Below are 19247 nucleotides of genomic sequence, written 5' to 3'. Positions count from 1 at the left end.
TCGCTCGTCGAGAAGCAGGACGGCGTCGCCAGCGCCATCGTGCACATCAAGGAGTCGCTCCACCGAGGTCCGTTGCATCTCTGAAGTCTGAACTGAATTAATGCATGGTGCTACAAACAATCGCAGTGTGTCAATGGACTAATGCACTACTAATGCACCGAGGTGGGGTTCGACCCGGCCTAAGAACAAGGCGGAGAGACGAGATGGGAGCGAGAGCCTTACTTGGAGCAGAGCAGGCCTAGCGACTTCTGCTTGCGGCTCTCGGCGTGGTGGCGGCAGACCCGCGCGACGCCGCTCCCGCCCCCGCGGCCGGCGCCGCTGCCGCCAGCACGGGCGCCTGGAGGATCTACACAGGCGGAGCCACCGGGGGTGGCTGGGCTGCCACCGCGAGAGGCCTCGCACGCTTGCAAAGGTTGGAGCCGCACTTGACGACCTTGGCGCCGAACCGCCGCTCCAGGCCTCGCACCCCAAGAACACCGCGACGACATGACGCCGCGTGGCCGCCGCCGCCTCCGAAGCCGGTGACGGCGTCGAGCAGCTCCGCGGTGTCCTTCACGCACTCTTAGATGTCGGCGGTTGTTCCGACGCGGACGGAACGAGGCACCTCTGCGCGGCGGCGACGAAACCGAGCGCACGCCCTAGCCATGCGGCGCTAGTGCTCGGCGCCAGCGGGGGTCGGCGCGGAGCCCGTCCATCTTGGCGGCGAGCCAGTGGTCGTACGCGTACCGGACTGGCGGCCACGGCGCCACCAGATCTGCGAGAATGAGTTCCCGACGGCAGCCTCGAACTGATCCACCTCGGCGACACGAGGAGTTGGAGCGTGTCAGAGGGGAAGGGCGTCACCTCGCCCAAACTGCCGTGTCGCTCACCGCCCCCATGCGGCCGGGCCACCCGCGCCGCGCGCTGACCGCCGCGTCGACTTCGCGCAAGCCTCGGAGCATGCCGCCTCGGGGGGCACCTGCTCTCTGTGATGCCGGGCTACCGTGCCGCACGCCGACAGCTGCGTGCCAGGGAACTGAGCGCGGATCTCACCTCACCTTCGCTCCACCGGATCCGGCCTCGCCGGCGCCGGACCTGGGCCCGGGAAGCAAGCGCCGCCGGCCATGCGAACCGCCAGATCACGGCCCGCCGCCGCCGGATCTGGGCTTCGACGGCGCGGGTAGGGGAGAGGATGGAGTCGTCGCCGTCGCTGCTCCGACGAGCAGAGTCGGCAAGGCGTCGATGTTGTGGTGAAGGTGGTACCGTGGGGGGAGGGGACGGTACTGGAGAGTCAAGAGGTTAGAGGTGTGTTTCAAATAATTTTGAAACAGTGAGAGAGGGAGCCGCTTGTTTTATTGCGTACATATATTCGTATACATACAACTGGTATACAGTAAAAAGTACATGACACGACACAAATAAGAATACTCTGCAATTAGTATAGATCTCGAGAACGAACAGTGCTACCATAGATGGACAGGATAACCCCTACCGGGGTATCCTGCTCCTAGAAATCTTCATTCCTACCGCATGGCAACTCGCCGCTGTCCGTCAGCACTCCCGGGGAACACTGTAGCAGAACCGCCCAAATTAAACAGGCTTAAGTGCGCTAACTATCATTTTAAGTATTAATCAAGCCACCGCGCACTTAAAACGGTGTAATCCGGCAGCCTGCTGGGTTAAGGATCGAAAACACCGGAAGTCTCACCCGAAGGCAATCACAAATGATTACAAGCAGACAGAAGTTTTCAAAGTTAATTTACAAGCAGTACTTACAAACAAGTTTACGTAAAATATCAGAGTTCAAAATGCAGCGGAAATTAAATAGAAGTTTAGTTTAGAAAAACAACGATTACTACGATGACGTGAGGACGTCACATCGAGCCCACCGATGTGAATCCTGGTTAGCTCCAGCCAGCAGCAGCTACCTGAAAAATAGGGTAACAACAAACCCTGAGTATACTAATACTCAGCAAGGCTTACCCGACTATGGTATATACTTAGCCGACTCCTAGACATGCAGGCTTTTTGGCTCTGGAGTTATTTTGCTCAAAAGCTACTAATAGTGGATCCTTACTTTCAATATTTTAGCTCAAATTTATCATACAAATACCAACTAGGTTTGTCTGAATATCTAGAGCACGCATGGTTGAGCACATTATCTTTTTAGAGTACCACAGTCATATCTCATAACCTCAACTTTCCAATCTCATTTCAATCTTTTACTATGATGTGACGCAGTGACCAAGGTTCTCTTAACCGAGAGAGACGGCGAATCGATCCGATTTAACCTTGCAAGGTGGACCTAACTCACACGACACATGCAAACCATGCCGGGCCACACGCGTCAACTGTTCCCATCATTACCCCGACATCTGAATCATGCCTGCCAAAACCCGGGTAAAGGGTCCCTCACAGCGAACTCCCAGAGAACTAGGAGGCGACATACACTCCAACACCCGCCATCATTCCACTCCCAGAGTAGCAGGTCGCGATTCAAAGTATCGTTGCAAATCAGGTAATTAGCTTACCGGTTTCGACTACCTGCTACTTCCAGCATGTGGTTAGTACAGTTCAAACTCGGTCGGCAGGGCCAATAACGGTACGGTCCTCAATCGACACAGGCGGAGGCTTACTTTCCATCCATTCCATATCCAAAACAAAAATCATCTCCGCCCGGTCTCCATTTCTCTTTCCTCATTGATTCATTCTCAAGCCACGTTGCCATAAGTAACAGAAACCTATAGCTCGCGAGTGACAGCAATTACTCGACTTCTACTAGATCCTAGTTAAGCATGGCAATACTAACGACACCTGTATACTAGTATAGACTCATAGGTACCTAGGGAGAAACATGCATACTACGGTTCCATACAACTCCTAAAAACGTAAATGCACAAATAATTAAATAAACATTGAATACTCAAATTAGGGGTTATGCTCCGGGGCTTGCCTGGGATTAACACTGAATTAGTTAGTGTTGGTTAGATGATATTCGCTTGGCGGACATTTTCCTTTGGGTAATGCACATCGGGTCCATCCATCCATCTTCTGGGTGCGTCCACCGTTACACCACCTTCTGGCTCGGCTGCTGCTTCGGCTTGCGGCTCCGAGAACGTATCAGCAACCAACTCGTAGACGGCTTCGCTCGCAGTGTCTACACGTATGAAAGGATGCCATGCTAGAGTCAGAACCACAGCAATGCATGGATGCTCATGATGCGACGCATTTCAATACAAAGCAATTGAAAGAACCGACAGAGCTGACATACATCGACTGAGTAACCACCACAAAGAAAATAACAACTAACGATTTGAGTGCTTAGGTGCTGTTCCGAAGTTCAACTCGTTTTAGCCTGAAGTGTTTCCTTCAAAACAACACTACTAAACTTGCTTAGGGCAGCATGGATTAAAAAAGAGGCTTACTTTGTTGAGGTAACACATGCATGAAAAAATAATTAACTAACAACATTAAATAAAGAAAAGAGCTTGGATAGGGCAATTTAAAAGCAACAACCAAACTTGCATACATGATCTAGCAAAAAAATCAACCAGCTGAACGTGAAAGCAGTAAAGCATGCCACCCAAAATTTTCCCAATATTTAATGATGATCGAAAGCATTTAATTTAACCCTAGAAAAGAAATCAAACAACAATAGATCCACACTCAAGCACATAGACCATACACCTAAAAATTTTACAGTGGACTACACATGAAAAGATGAGGCTACTAAATTAATTTCAGAATTTTTAGATCAATAGAACTGCAGATATAAAATAGACAAGCTCAAACACAAAGTAAAATCTAGCAGGGCTAAAACTGATATTTGACATGCATGGGTATTTTTCTTCTAAATATCTCAGTTTTAGAAACCTAACAAAATTGGGTTTACATTTTTAGGAGTTTCCTGCGAATTTCTATGGATTTTTAAAGTCTGCAGCCAAAATAAAAAAAGGAAACACATTAAGGGGGGGCTGACAGCCGGGCCCCACTTGCCAGTGGGCGCCGGCCCAGCTGCCTCCCCCTCCTCTGTTTTCGCCCGCACGGGCGGCGCGTGGCCAAGGCGGTGGGGCAGGGCATGCGCGGGGAGGCGCAGAGGGAGGGGGCGCGGGCGCGCAGCGGCCCGCGGCAGTGCCGAGGCAAGGGCGGGGCGGCGCGGGGGTTTCCCCGCCGGCGGCGGGGTCGGCCGGCGGCGGACAGGGCGGGCCCGCGGACAGGGGAGCCCGGGGATCCCAAGGCGTGAGGCGGGGAGTGCGGGCACACGCAGGAGCGGCCCCGCGGCGTGCGCCGGCGGTGGCGCGCGGCGGCGGCATGCGACGGCGGTGTTCCAGCCGCTGCGTAGCAAAGCGGCGGCGGAATGGGGCGGCGCGAGCTCCAGGGAGGCCATGCGGCGGTGGGGCGCGCGGCAATGGCGCACGGCCCCGCGCAGGGAGGGCTGGCGGCGTGCGCGCGCGGCGGGCGGCATGTCCGCGGCGGCGCGGCATGTCCGCGGCGGCGCGGCAGCGATTCGGCGGCGGCGGCGCCTAAATCGAAAGGGGAAGAGGTCGGGGAGCACGATTAGGCCACGAAGAAGCTCACCGGGGCTCGATTTTGCGCGGAGGAGGTCCGAGAGAGGGGGCTCGACGTGGAGGTGGAGCTCGGGGCAGACGGCGATGGCTGACGGCGGTTCTGGACGCCGATTTGGCCGGGGACCGGCTTGAACGGCCACGGGATGGAGCGGAGGAGGCGCGTGGCGAGGTGAGGGAGGTTTTGGCGCAAGGGATCGAGCTGCAGCGATGAGGGTTGGACGGAGCAACGCCGGCGGCGGCTCTGCTCGACTCGGGTCGGCGCGAGCACGAAGAGGAAGAGGAAGGGGCGGAGAAAACGAAGACGGCACCGGAAGGAGATAAGCACGAGCTCGCGCGGAAGAGGTCGGGGCGCGATGACCGACAGGTGGACACGGGCGTCGAGAAGCGGCGACGGCTTCGGCGGCGTGTCGAGCAGAGGAGGAGATGTAGTAATGGCATTTCTGTAAATATTTCGAGGTTCCAAAATCCAGTTCGTAAACTCACCTTTTCTCCTTCTTCATGGCCTCAAATGAAAAACTTTTGAATACGAAAGTTGTTCAAAATTTTGAGATCTTCAACTTTTGTTTCTGGAACTTTTTCATTTGAACAATGGTTTGAAAGATAAAATTTAAAACTTGGGTGCATTTGAAAATGTCCTATTCAAAGCAAAATTAAAGATTTTCTTTATATTTCGTGCTAAAACTTGAATTTTGGCCAAAATGAAAGTTGCAGAGGAAGAACAGTTCTGCAACATTAATGTTGGACAAAAGTTGATTTAGAACTCGGATTAGGGAGAAAAACAAGATCGAACGCTGCTAAGCCGAAAGTTACTATGCGAACTCGATTAGCGCTAAAGACGATGATTAGTCTCGATTAGTGATTAAGCACATATTAGCGTCAAAATTAACACCGGGTGTTACAAGCACGTGCGGATGCAGCGTCTTTCTGGGCGACGCGAAAAAAAGGCTGGAACCAGAGGGTGAGCGAGCAGTAATCTTTTGTGGGGTCCGCGCACGTGAAGTCAGCAGCGACACAAGGGGGAAGAAGCGCGCGGGTCGGATCGCTCGCTCGTTTTGGAACTAGCGAGCGAGTGTGAAATTGGATTTGCGATGATATGGTTACGACGCATCAGCCTCGGAGCGGACCTGAGAAAGAATTGAGTCCCCCGAACCCCCTCCCGACCTCCCCCAATCCCAATCCCCTCCTCTCGTATTCCCTGACCCCCTCCCCTCCCCTCCTCTCCTCTCTCTCCCTCTCTCTCTCTCCGGCGGCGGCAACGGCGGTGGCCTCGACCCCAATCCTGTCTCTCTGGAGACAAGCGCGGCGGCATGTTCGCACCCATGGCTTGAAAAGCTCCTCCTCCACAGCTGGCACCCTTCTCCACACGCGGCGGCGGGATTCCAGCGAGATATGGGTGGGTTATGCTAATTCGCAAGCGCTCGCCACGAATGGAGCTAACAATCGATTTCCGACACGTATAAACTTTCCCTTTTCGGCCACCGGTGCGCGCGGATCATTCTCTTTTCGGATTTCCATGCATGACAAGCGTTGGTTGTTCCGCGCCCGCGGAATCAGTAGCATTTTCTTTCCACACCCCTTCCCAGGCACAACCACCCATTCCTTTCGGTGTGCCACTGTTGCATTCTTTTTTAGCGCGCAAAAACATTCAGAGCCAATGGAAATATCGGGAATAAAAATTGGGTGGGAGGTTCTATGGTAAAAGCTAGTTTCAACAGTTTTATCATACACCAAATATATTTGATTAATATATCAACAATACTCACGGATCATACAAAGTTGCCTACATAACTTATTAGCACGAAACAAATTTATCTACATAACTTATGGGAAAAAATGTTGTATATATATAAAGTTATATATATAAGGTTGTCATCTATAGCAAAGTTATATATAAGATTGTCATCTATAGCAAAAATTCAACAGTAATATGTTGCCTAACTTATCTGCACATAAGTTAGTGCATAACTTATTACTTATGCACTGAAAAGATATATAAATAATCTTTATCCCCAACTTATTGCACAACAAAAATATGATAAAAAAAGCTGTAAAAAGTATCTGTTCTGTAAAGTTATATCACTGAATTCAATGATCAATGAATTATGTTTATAAGTTATGCAAAATATTTAAATAACATTTCTACATAAGTCATCATTGACATGATGCGAACTTATCCACATAATTTGTGCACAAAAGTATATACAATAATTTCTCACCTTAACTTTATTGGCACGAAACAAATTTATCTACATAACTTATGGGGAAAAAAGGTTATTATACAATAACACAACTTATATACATAGCAACTATATAGACTATAACTTGTATAAAAGTTACCCGCAAAAAAAACTTGTATAAAAGAGCATGTAGCTCGTATGTGCTCAATACCAAGAAAAAAGTAAACACAAAAATCAAGAACAGCGTTCACCGCTGCGCTCAAGAATCCAAGTGGCCGCATGCTGGGATCCAGCGTAGCCAAGCACGCACGCCACTGGCTACCGCATGGCAACTCGCCGCTGTCCGTCGGCACTCCCGGGGAGCACGTGTGGATGCAGCATCTGGGCGACGCGAAAGAAGGCTGGAACCAGAGGGTGAGCGAGCAGCAATCTTTTGTGGGGTCCGCGTACGTGAAGTCAGTAGCGACACAGGGGGGATGAAGCGCGCGGGTTGGATCGCTCGCTCGTTTTGGAGCTAGCAAGCGAGTGTGAAATTGGATTTGCGATGATATGGTTACGACGCATCAGCCTCGGGACATGAGAAAGAGGGTCTGTTTGGCAGGGCTCCGCCTTCTTCAAAAATAGTTCCGGCTCCAGCTCTTTTGGTGGAGCGGCTTCTTTGGTGGAGCTAAAGCCATTTTGGAAAATATTTGGCAAAACGGCTTCAGCTGTTAGATTGATATCGCAAAATGTCGAAATTACCTTTCCTTATATATGTTCTTTTTATTTTTTTTCTTCTTTTTTCCTTCTTATTTTTTCTCTCCTCTCTTCCTTATCCATTCCCGCGAGCTCCCCCCGCCCGACTCATCTCCTCCTCGCCGCCCTCTCCGCCGCGCCGGCCACCCCGGGCCCCGCCGCCGCGAGCTCTCTCCGCCGCCCCTCTCCACCGCGTCGCTCTTCTCCACGCCACCGGCCACCTCGAGCCCCGCCGCCGCGAGCTCCCTCCTCCGCCGCCGCACCTCTCCCGGGCCTCCTCCCTCCTCCTCCGCCGCCGGACCTCCTCCTCCTCCCCACGGTCCGCCGGCGGCCGGCCACTTGCTCCTCGTGCTGCCCCTGCGACCGCCGCTGGCAGGCCACCTCCTCCTCGTGGTCCGCGCTCCTGCAACCGCCCCGGCGGGCCCCACCCAGGGCAGGGCTGGGAAACAGTGAGAGGAGCCGCGCGGAAGCACATTTTTGTGGCTCCTCCCCCAAAGTGCTCCAAAGAACACGTTTTTCGGGGTTTCCAGAATTGAGTCCCCCGAACCCCCTCCCGGCCTCTCACCCAATCCCAATCCCCTCTCGTATTCCCCGACCCCCTCCCCCCTCCCCTCCCCTCCTCTCCTCTCTCTCTCTCTCCCCCTCACTCTCTCTCTCCGGCGGCGGCACAAGCGGCGGCGGCGGCGGCGGCGACCTCGGCCCCAATCCCGTCTCTCTGGAGACAAGCGCGGCGGCGTGTTCGCACCCATGGCTTGAAAAGCTCCTCCTCCACAGCTGGCACCCTTCTCCACACGCGGCGGCGGCGGGATTCCAGCGAGATCCCGGCGTGCAAGCTACAACCGGGACTTAGGCCTCCTCCATGGTGCCCCCGTCCTCATGGGTAAATCCTCAAACCCTAACATTAGGTTCCTGCCATGGCTGTGATTAACCCTAACCCTAGCCTGCTCTCGCTTTGCAGAGATGAGATCCTGCTGGTGAATCCCCATCCTCTCATCCCCTCCCCTTCCTCGTGCCCCTAACCCACATATCCGCTTTGCAGGATGTGGTGTTGCAGGTGGAGCAGGTTAGCTACCAGTACAAACACGCTTACACGCATGAACACACCAGTAACTTAGTACATCTACTATGCATCATGCATGCCTTCTCAGAATAAATATGCTGATTTATATGTACTTCCAATTTTGAATAGAAATTTTAAGAAGTAAGAAATATTATGGAGAATTTGGTCATAAAGCTATTTAATCCTAGTCTGCACCTCCTCTAAAGTTTCCAAGCTAGTGCCTGGACTGTTTTAGACTTTGCAGTTACAGACCGATATTTCTACCTGTTTTGGTTATCTACTAAGCTTCTATTAATTCACAAGTGGTGCAAATGATATTGTTTGTTAGCCATAGTTTGGAGTCAGAAATGTGCTTTCCAGAGCAATAGAGTTGGAGTCAGAAATGTGCTAGAATAAGCATTTTATTTTTTTATATGAACCAGTACTGTCGATTGTCATTCGGATGCTTTCTTCTTGATTATATAAGTAACTAAGATTTGTTTTTGCATTTGCCTATGTGGATGTAGGGAGCAGGAGGAGCTCGTGCAGCTTATGCATGACTTGGAAGGAGATTGAAGGGTAATTTCTTGCTGTTCTTTTTCTTGCTTTAGACAGGAGTTGAAACATTAACACACTTCTTTACCTGGAAGTACCAGTGCAGTTAAGATATTTGGATTCTTACCTGTAGTACCAGTGCATAGTCATTTGTTTACAGCTAACAGTAATATTTTTTTCAAGCAAGCAGTTTGTGAATATATTTATTTGACCACTTCCTTTCCCTGGTCTCAATTCTTCTTATTCAAACCTTTTACGTTACAGCAGAAATTTGTGAATCATTAAGTCACTAGCAAAAAGTAAACTTCTTTAGACATGCTTCCTCTACTTCCCACAAACTTGTGGTATGCCTGCAAGAACATATCCATGAAACCAAGAATCCAGCAACATACAGCAGGTGGTATTGTCAGTGTCAACTTTCTTCCAGACATTCCATTCTCCTAAGCACCTCTGGGCAACAATAGACTAGACACGTTTTACTGCTTATTAGTTTGAATACCCTGTAGCTATTAGTTTGAATTCAGAATAAGTCCCTTCCGAATTCAATTATGCAGCTCCCTTGCTGCTGACCCATGGTATTGTTTTGGAGCAGATGTCTTTCTGTCTACTCTGTCTCCTACTGTTAACTCTATGATCCATTTAAGTAAAAGCTGGGAATCCTTGTAAAAGGTTTTAAGCATTTCTTGAGCGTGCATAGTTGAATCCCATGTAGGCACTTGCAGCTGCATCCGTTTTCTGATCCTTTAATCTTTTTCTAATTCTATTGCAATCACAGAAGGTATTCTAAAATGTTGCAGAAATTTCTTGATCCATGAGAATGCCAACCTTGTTTCTAACATGTTCTTGGGGATGGGCCAGCCGGTGTGGAAGGAGGCGCACGCCACGCTCCAGAATATTATATCAAGTTTCTTTTCTTATTCTTGCTTCTTTCTGCCACAATAGGTCTTCAATTTTTTATAAAATTGACAGTTTTGTGATAATATGTAGGATCCTGTCAAGATTTTTTTTCTAAAAAAGTGCTTGTTTGCTCCCTGCAAAATACCAATTCAGGATGATACATGTTCTCACTTTTATTCCTAAGCTGTCAGGTCACTTCCAGAGTTTCAGTTATTTTTGGTATAGTATTATCAGCAAACACTGTATGTAGATAAACTGTGCTTTAATCAGTGATAATTTTCCTTGATTCACTATATTATATCTATCACAATACTTGTTGCTTTCAGGCTGTCATTGTTGGTCCAGGGAATGAATTGGGGAAACCTATCGATGTTAATAATGTTGAAGACCATATTTTTGGCCTAGCTTTGATGAAGGATTGGAGTGGTATTGCATTATTCTCTGTTTTCATTTGTTACAGCTAATGTTGCACGATGTGATTATACTAAACTGCATGTAATATACCAGACAGAGATATCCAGGCTTGGGATACTATACCTCTTGGATCTTTCCTGAAAAGCTTCAGTAAGACATCTGGAACCCTCGAAATTTAGGATTTTTTGGGAAAAATAAATTTAAGCCATACCTTGCAAAAAAACTGGGAGTCCTGCACATATCTCGCTTAAGATATGTTGGTGCAGATTATTGTCCTAACAATTCCATATTTCACAAAATAACTTGGAATGCTTGTGTAATCATTGAAGCTCATTTGAAGTTCATCAATAGTCATTTATGCACAAGTCAGTGAAGCTCATTTGAAGTTCATCAATAGTCATTTAAGCACGTTTCCCTAGCTGGAAATAAGGCTGCATATTAGGTGAATTTAGAGAGGGTAGTTGATCTGGATAACTTCAACAGATTGAGTATGTGTATCTACTATGTATATTTATATGGATAGAACTTGTGTATTTGTGATGTATACAAGATCTATTTCATGTACTGTTTTTCTTTTTTTTTTGTTTCTTAATCCATCATCACAGACGCATTTTCTAAAACCGGGTCTCTGATGATGAACATCAGAGACGCGTTTTAACTAGCCATGTCTCTGATGTTGGTCATCAGAGACGTGTTTCAACTAGACGAGTCTCTGATGACCCACATCAGAGATGCTTTTCAACTAGACGCGTCTCTGATACGGGTACATCACAGACGCTGAAATCCGCTTCTGTGATGTGTTGTTATCACAGACGCAAATTCACTGTGATGAGGTTTAAGAAGTGTCTCTAATAAGGTGATCTTACATAGTGAGAAACTCTGATAGCTCCCATGGTTCAATGGAAATATGAGGAGGGCATCAGCCTTGTCCCTTTTGAGGTCGTGCCTGTGCTTCCAATGCAAATGCGAAGGCTACATGAATGCTACACGGATGCAATGTCAAATTGCGATTTTATGTAGGGCGCAAAGTTTACATATGAAGATTTTTTTCATGGAGAGAGCGTGATATGGTTGAATGGGAAGAAGTGTACTAACTATGCCATCAAGACGCCCTCGACATCTGACATCTCTATTGTCAGTTTATGGGCTTCTGTAAGAGGTGTTCTTTAAATCTTATTTGTTAACATATATAAGTAACAAATAGTATTATATCATGTAGAATAGAGATTCAAATTTGCAGAAAAAAGGGTACTACCACAACAGCATGAGAAGCCAGTAGAAATATTTTGTAACTTGTAGAAGTACTTATTGGTTCAGAACTACAAGCAGAGCATATTATTTCCTTACAACTTTGAATGAGTGTTTTCTACCATGTAACTCTTTTAATTTTGTAAAATTGATTTTTTAACCCTAACAAGATGGGCTTGTATAATCTTGTAGTAATCACTGGATACTAGTCATCATAATTCTTGACATGAGCTTAGCGATAGGCATGGACTCATTGAGGAAAGATCTACAACTATACAAAGACATGAATGACATGTTGAAAAGGTAATTTTGATCATACCAACTCAATCACCACTACATTGAAATCATTTAATAAATATATTTATTCATTCTCGATCATGCGCAGGGTTTGGAAGAAATTCAGTCAAAATCATAAAGGTGATTTCAGCGACGAACAAAAATTGAAGACAAACTTTTCGATGCATACTGGAAGATGATGTGCACATTTCATTTATTTTATTATATGGATACTTTATTACTTCTCTTCCCTTAAAGTATATGATGCAGGCATAGGGCAATAATTTATATGCATACTATGTTTGCGAGAACATTCACAGTCTAGTAGGTTCTTCCAAGACGAATACTAGTTGACAGATGGAAGTAAGTAAAAAACTTTGTCAATATTTCAGCTCATTTTGTAAATTATCCTAATTAATATTTTTATTTTTCAATAGATCCATGCGATGTGAGATCAGCTCATACTAGAGGAAAGGGTTTGGCAATGCAGATTTATTATTGAGCGGGACATTGTTGACTGTTGTTAAGTGCAAAATATATGTTGCAACTCCTGCATAAACACATAAAGAATGAATACCAATAGTAGTGGTATGAGTTATCACTAATGAATTCCACAAGTGTTAGTGAACTGTTGCATGTAGGTACACATGTCTGGAATAAGAAAAAACCACGCAGAAGACAACACTAAGAATGCAAAGAAGATCGTATACAGCATCACATTTACAAAGAGGGGCCACCTGACAGAGCAAACGGGCATGTCAAGCAACACCTACAAAAATCAACACTTGGGCTGACCTGTCAGTCAGCCAGGAGAGGTAGAGCGCGCCACCTGAGGAACGATTGAGCCCTTAGGCTGGTCGAACCTTGACGGCCTACCGTCTAGGTGCACTTTGAGTAGGAGTAGCCCATACTCCACCTCTACGCCCCATGGCTAAGGCTTCATTTCATAAGATGGTGGGAACCGCCCTTGGAGGCTATAAAAGGAGGCCCTCACCCCCTCATTTGAGACACAAACCAAGTGAAGACGTAGTGCCCCCATTCTAAAGACGAAGCGCTGCCTATGTTGTCTTTAGAGTAGGAGGAAAGTTAGGAGGGGTTCGGGGAAGTGCCAGGCATGTCGGCGCTCTTCTCCATGCCAGTACCTCTACGGATACTGGCTTCTTTCGGAGTAAAGTAAGTTGGTATTGGTACCTCTACGGATACTGGCTTCTTTCGGAGTAAAATAAGTTAGTATTTGTGATTCTTATATTGCATAGTATTTATATTTGAATGAGATCAGTTCCCTTACTTGGGGTTTGCGCTCTATTTTTAGTTTGCTATGGGAATCCTTTTTAGTTTGCTATGGGAATCCAAACGTAGTTAGAATGCGGTAGCAATTAGTAGCATAGATGTGGTGTCTAGGCTAAAGGTTATTTTTGTTTGTCTTATATCCAACTGTCTGTAGATGTAGGCTGCAGGTGGTGACAGTCTTGTTAGTCCTTAGTAATCCTCCATGCTCAGATACAACGTGGAGTCGTTGGCCGGAGTCTTCCGACCATTTCAGGAGTAAGCCGGTGCTCGAAGCCTATTCTGCTCGAAAGATGATCATTAACTCATCTTTAGTGCTATCTCAGGAATCATCTCTATCCTCGCCACTTATGTTGGTGTGTCCTTAGACCGACTAAGTTAGGAGTTAGTGCAAACACATTCCCAATGGTTTCCTTGAATACTCTCGGGTAAAATCTACGATGATATCTGTACGCTTGCGGATTTATTCGCAGTTATTAAAATACCCAACAGTCATTAACAAAAAAGGCGGGCTCTACTATGATGGAAGGTCGAACATAGATAACAAGAGTAAAAATGATGATATTTTGTAAAAAAAAATTGTTGCACTTTGTATGTAATTAAGTATATATATATATGTTTAACTTTTTATGTAATTAAGAAAAATATTGTATAAATGAATATATAATTAGGACAATATTAATTAAGAATAAACGCTACACCTAGCGTTGCCTGATCCAGGCTAAGGGACCCACCTTTTACTTCCAAATTGGCTGTTCTGGTTGGAAAACCGGTATAACAAGAATTTTCTAACCGGTTCAAATTATAGGTTCTATAGCAGTCACGGGGGAGCACGCGGTGGCTTCTATCTTTCTTGCGTTCACATGCTGCTCCGTTAGCTGTAGCTGATGGACCCGCATGGAGGCGCAGTGCCCGACTCTAACGTGAACTTGACTGTGGAAGTCTTGTGTAGAAAAATATGCGCTAGCTAGAGGGCTTTGTGGAGAAGGACGGAAGTGAGCAGCGAGGTGCAGCAACAGGAGAAAGGCTTCGCGATATTGGGTCTGTATGCACATGGTGGTAGGAGGGTAGACAGGACGGCTAAAATTGACTGAACATAACTGACGGCAGTGAGCGGCTTGTCCTCCTTCCTCTGCGTTCAAATACTGAAGTGTTACCCAATAAATGACGCTGTAAAGTAAAACGAAAATGTTGACGGCGCAACAGAAAGGAAACATTGCAATTGGTAGGAACTAATGCGTGTTTCACTGAGGCAAAATGAAAAGTTCTTAATTCAACGTTATTTTGTTCTACATTCTCGATGCATCTATAAGAGACTGTAATATCCCAATAATTTAGATAACTTTTTAATTGCAAGTCAACAAATATTAGGGAGTTGACCAAAATTTGACTTTTAAAATTATTGGTCGGATGGATGATCAGAGACCATGGTTACGTAGAGCTCATCGAAACGAATCCATTTTACTACTCACATGTCATATTTGGAGATCGGATGAATTTATGGCAAGCAAATCAACCTAGACCGTTGGATGGCATTAGGTTTATGTTTCTCCCAGCAACCCTTTTGTTCTACGCCAGACCGTTTCCTGCAGCCGCCACCTCCCGTTCTCCTCCTCATCTAGCCTCTTTCGCCGTCCAGCACCTCGCCGCCCAGCACCCCGCCGTCCAGCACCTCGCCGTCCAGCGGCGCCCTGGGGGTGCTGCCGACGTCCTGCCCCAACCTGCAACTGACTGTGCTGCGCTTCTAGGTGTGGCGCCCCATCTTTCTCTTTCCCTCTTGGCATAATTCCCTTGCTTTCCAGATGCACTTGCACTGCTTCTTGTGGTGTACGTGAATGGCCTGCTGCTTGTGGTGCAGGTTTAATACCAGTGGGCAGCGTGGGGAAGGGAATTTGGGAAGGAAGAAGGAAAGGGGAGGGTCAAGGAAAGGGGAGAGGTTAGGGCATTGCGAAATCCATTGAACCCATTCACAAAATCGTGATCTGGACTGGTAGACTATCTCCAAATTAGTTCCTTGATGTTTGTAGATGAGTTCCAAAAATCTGATTGGTTCATGAATACCTTTAACGATGGTCTGAATTTCTGGGCAGCAAGTTTAATTCGAAATCTGGTGTCAATCTGTATAGAATTTCAATATCTTGTAGATACGAAAGTTGAAGGTTTCGTCGATATCTTTCCAATGGCGCTAGTTTCACTCAATTCCCATTAGTGGTTTAGGAGTAATGGTCGAATTAGTACTGCTGCCTGACTGGGTTAAAATCTGTGCAGATATCTATTCATTTATTTTCGACCAAGTTAAGAGTCCAAATTTGCTCTGTCACCTGTAACAAAAGATGTTGGAAATTTTCTGTAGATGTTCGAGATGTATTTATTTGCTGCATTTGCTTAACAGAATCAAAAGTTACAGTCAGATCAGTGAGCGAGCACCTTGTAGTAGAATTTCTGGATAACCCCAAATTATTAGACTAGGTGGGAAATTAATTTCTGGTATCCTAATAAAATTTATAGTCGTGTATCTTGTACTAGTTACTAAATATGGATTGCTGCACAGGGTTGCAGAGTCCCAGAGTTGAGAGCGAAACGCCTGGTTCTCGTCGAGGTTAAGGCAAGTGCATGACGAACTGTTTGTTGGCAATTTGCTTAACATCTCTTTTCTTATGATACCTGATTGGTTCATCATGTGTTTATGATATTCAAGTTCACGATTTGTTCATGTTTCATGATTCAAGTTTCAAGTTATTCCTTTAAATTCCATTCATGTTTCGGTGGATCCGGATGTGCAATTTGGTTCTTTTATTCATATTCCTGTGAGTAAGTGCTGGCCCCACTTGCTCGGCTTTACCGGTAAATGCTAAGGATGTTTCAGGTTGTGTCCATTTCAAATGGAAACTACTGTTTCACGGTTATTCATTCGTTCATGGTTCATGTATGTTCTTTCAGTTCTAATTGTACTTGCTGAGTATAATTACTCACTCTTGTGTTTATTTGGTTTTTAGGTACCAAATGAGTGCGGCATGCATGGGAAGTGGGAGTAGCATAATCTGCAAGAACACACACTTTCTTTTAGACTTGCTTAGTCTATCTTCATTAGTTCTTAGAGTATAAATGGTTAAACTGGGTTGTTTTATTCCTTTCATGGTTGAGGCGTCTTATGATGGGTTGGGATACCTTATTTTGCTGTTGGAATGAGCTGTGTTGCTTATTCTTCATTTGTATGCTAATTCGATATCTTGTGTTATAAACTACTTGTCCAGGACATCCTATTTACAGGGGAAACTCTGCCGAAATTTTGTATAAACTTGTGTTTAGTTTGTTTTTGGTGGTCTCCGGATTGTGGAAACATCCGGGGTGTTACAGAGACTCTTTATTGATGACTCTTTATTTAACTCTCTATTTACCTCTTCATAAAGATTTCACTCCATATTGAGCATCTCACTCCAACAAACTCTATTTACCACACTCCGAACCCCACTCCATATTGAGCATCTCGCTCCAACAAACTCTGTTTACCACACTCCGAACCCCAACAGCTACATTCAACTCTCCATCTGCATGTAGGGCTCATACTTGGCTAGCCAATTTGGCTATAGTGGCTAGCCAAGTTTGGCTAATGATTCAGCTAATTTGGAGAGCCGGATATAGCTTATAGCTAGTCTTTTGGAGAGCTATTTTAGTGTTAACTAGCCAATTTGTGATGTTAAATAGCCAATTTGGCTATAAATAAACTTGCTGATGGTTCCATTTAAATAGAGTGCATCTTAATTGATTATGGTGGATGAACATAATTTTCAGTGAATAAATGCAATTAAAACATAATTAAAAGTATTTACATAACTCATGGAAAATTAAATAACATAATGCTGGTAATAAAAGTGCAACAGAAAATAGATTAAAGCCTTTAAACACAGCAATTAAATTAACCTTAAATCATAAGAAACAGTAAATGAATAAGGCTTTAACATCAAAACTGGACTAGAACTCGTAAAAAAACAGCTCAATAATTTCCCCTTTGCGCGCGCGGCCCCAATAGCACCTTGGCCTAGTTCGGCCCACTTGCTCAAAACCCTAACTGCAGAGCAATCTGGACCGTCCATCATGATCCGAGGGCCACAAACTGATGTGGTGCAGTATAAAACAGTGGAGGCTGGTCTGAGAACCCTAATCTCCTTCTCAGTTCCCTTTTCCCACTCTTAGCCGCAGCAGCAGCCGCAACGGCCTTCACGCGCCACGCACAGCACCTCCGGCCAGTCTGATGGCCGTGTTGCACGGCGCGCCACGCAGTCCTGATGCCCAGCCATCGCCAGACGCGTTCGGGCCGGCCGCATGCGCGCAGACCTGGCCCGCTTGACGCGCGGCTCATGCACGGGTGGTGCTAGCCGCCACCGCTCCCAGCATTGCGCCGCGGTGCTCGCCGCCACCGCTCCCAGCATTGCGCCGCCTTGGGCCGGCCGCTGCCTGCTGGCCGCGAGTGTGGGCCATGGCCGCGCTCCTCATGCGCTGCTCTAGCGCGTTGGCCGCAGCGCTGCGAGCCGCGGGCCCGGCCGCTATGCGCTGCCACCTCATGGCCGCGTGCGCTCTCCTGATGCGCCACTGCGGGTCCTCACGCCGGCGCCGCGCGCCATGGGGGGGGGTCATGCGGTGGTGCTTGCTCTGCAAACTAACTCATGGTCGCCATTAAGGTAAGATTCAATCTTAGGGTTAGGGTTCATGAGGAATTTGGGGATTTCATGATGCGATCTGAAAATTGCCTTTCCCTTTCTTCTACATGCTTACTGATGCATCTTATCTCATGAGTTTGGCTTCAATTTTGCGGAAATTAACATGAACAGAGGCATAAATTGGGGAACAAATTAAGTAGCAATAAACCCTAACCTTAATTACTCAATCATGAAAATTGTCTCGATCTAATCATGAATTAGCATCGGCATTAATTATTTGCATATAATCTGAGACACTTAGCATTAACAGATCAAGATTCAACTTAAACTTGACCTAAACCGAATTAGATTAAATCTAATTACATGATCAACAACATAATTAATCATAGTGATCAGAAACATAATTAATCATGATTTAGGTCTAATCATGCATGCAGAGCCTTAATTAAACATGAATCATATCTAATTTGCATGCGAAAAACATTACTGCATGAACATTTGCATCTAAAACATGATATAAACTTAATTGTGCAATAGGATCTAATCTGCACAGCACATGTATCTTTAACCGACGAAAAACAGAGGCATTTCATGTCTTAAAATTGACCGTGCATGACTAGGTTAAGATGGCTCTTGATACCGATTGATAGAATTGCCAAAACTAAACATTAGAGGCACATTACCTAGGAACTTTACATAACCTAGTTCATGACAAATCAATCTAATGCGGAAATAAATGGTAGATCATTATACCAACATTAGCAGTTGCAGCAGCCATTTACGCTTGATCCGTAGAGGAAGTATGCGTTCTTGTTGGTGTAGAAGATGCAGCAGCGTAGCGGCGTCCCTCCGGGAGCCAATGGCACTGATCGTGAGTGCTTGGCCTTCCAAACCCCTCCAGTGCCCTTAGCGATCAGACTAGCAGTTGCTAGGGTTTTAGAATGACTGGAATAGGTGATTAAGGTGCTAACCATGACCTTATATTTATAGGCACTGTGGGGGCCAGTCTCCGAAAACGGGCCTAATGGGCCTGCTGATCACAGCCCATTAGGATTTTATCATTAGGTTTCCTTAATCGTGTTTAGGTGGTATAAATGTTTCCTTAATAGTGAAGATCACAGAAATTTATTTCCAACAATATTAATGATGAATAGCCAAACACTGTACAAGTGGACTGAGTAGTAAGTAGCCAAACAATATTAATTTATTTCCTTACAGCCAAGAGCGGGCTAAATTATTATCCACGACTCCAACACTGTGGATTTTGCCCACAACAATGCCAATGTGGCCATGACCGTCTAACAGGCTACAGCGGTGAAGTTTAGATACTACTAGAACATTTAGCGCGCTTTGCGTGCTCTATCATAATTTTAATAATATAAGAAATGTGCATCTCCAGTTATGTGAGTGTGTC

General features: G+C 46.1%; 2 long non-coding RNA genes across 6 annotated transcripts; both read left to right on the top strand.

Annotated features, from left to right (window-relative positions):
• Window positions 1–8082: 8082 nt before the first annotated feature.
• Window positions 8083–12493, top strand: LOC120679514. Of its 4 annotated transcripts, none has more exons than XR_005677215.1 (7): window positions 8083–8339; window positions 8418–8522; window positions 9026–10376; window positions 10458–10514; window positions 11849–11915; window positions 11998–12251; window positions 12326–12493. It is a non-coding gene; the product is annotated as an uncharacterized LOC120679514 (long non-coding RNA). The 4 variants fall into 4 exon arrangements; XR_005677213.1 differs by having other exon boundaries at window positions 11805–11915; XR_005677214.1 differs by lacking the exons at window positions 11849–11915; window positions 11998–12251; window positions 12326–12493 and having other exon boundaries at window positions 8086–8339; window positions 9026–9077; window positions 9851–10376; window positions 10458–10928.
• Window positions 12494–14762: 2269 nt separating this feature from the next.
• Window positions 14763–16493, top strand: LOC120679178. 2 transcript variants are annotated; one of them, XR_005677027.1, is made up of 3 exons: window positions 14763–14923; window positions 15034–15165; window positions 16172–16493. It is a non-coding gene; the product is annotated as an uncharacterized LOC120679178 (long non-coding RNA). The 2 variants fall into 2 exon arrangements; XR_005677028.1 differs by lacking the exon at window positions 16172–16493 and adding an exon at window positions 15727–16162.
• Window positions 16494–19247: the final 2754 nt, after the last annotated feature.

The sequence above is a fragment of the Panicum virgatum genome, chromosome 6N (assembly GCF_016808335.1).
Source record: "Panicum virgatum strain AP13 chromosome 6N, P.virgatum_v5, whole genome shotgun sequence".
Classification (NCBI taxonomy): Eukaryota; Viridiplantae; Streptophyta; class Magnoliopsida; order Poales; family Poaceae; genus Panicum; species Panicum virgatum.
The sequence above is the reverse complement of the archived record's forward strand: the minus strand, read 5'-3'. Positions and strand labels throughout refer to the sequence as shown.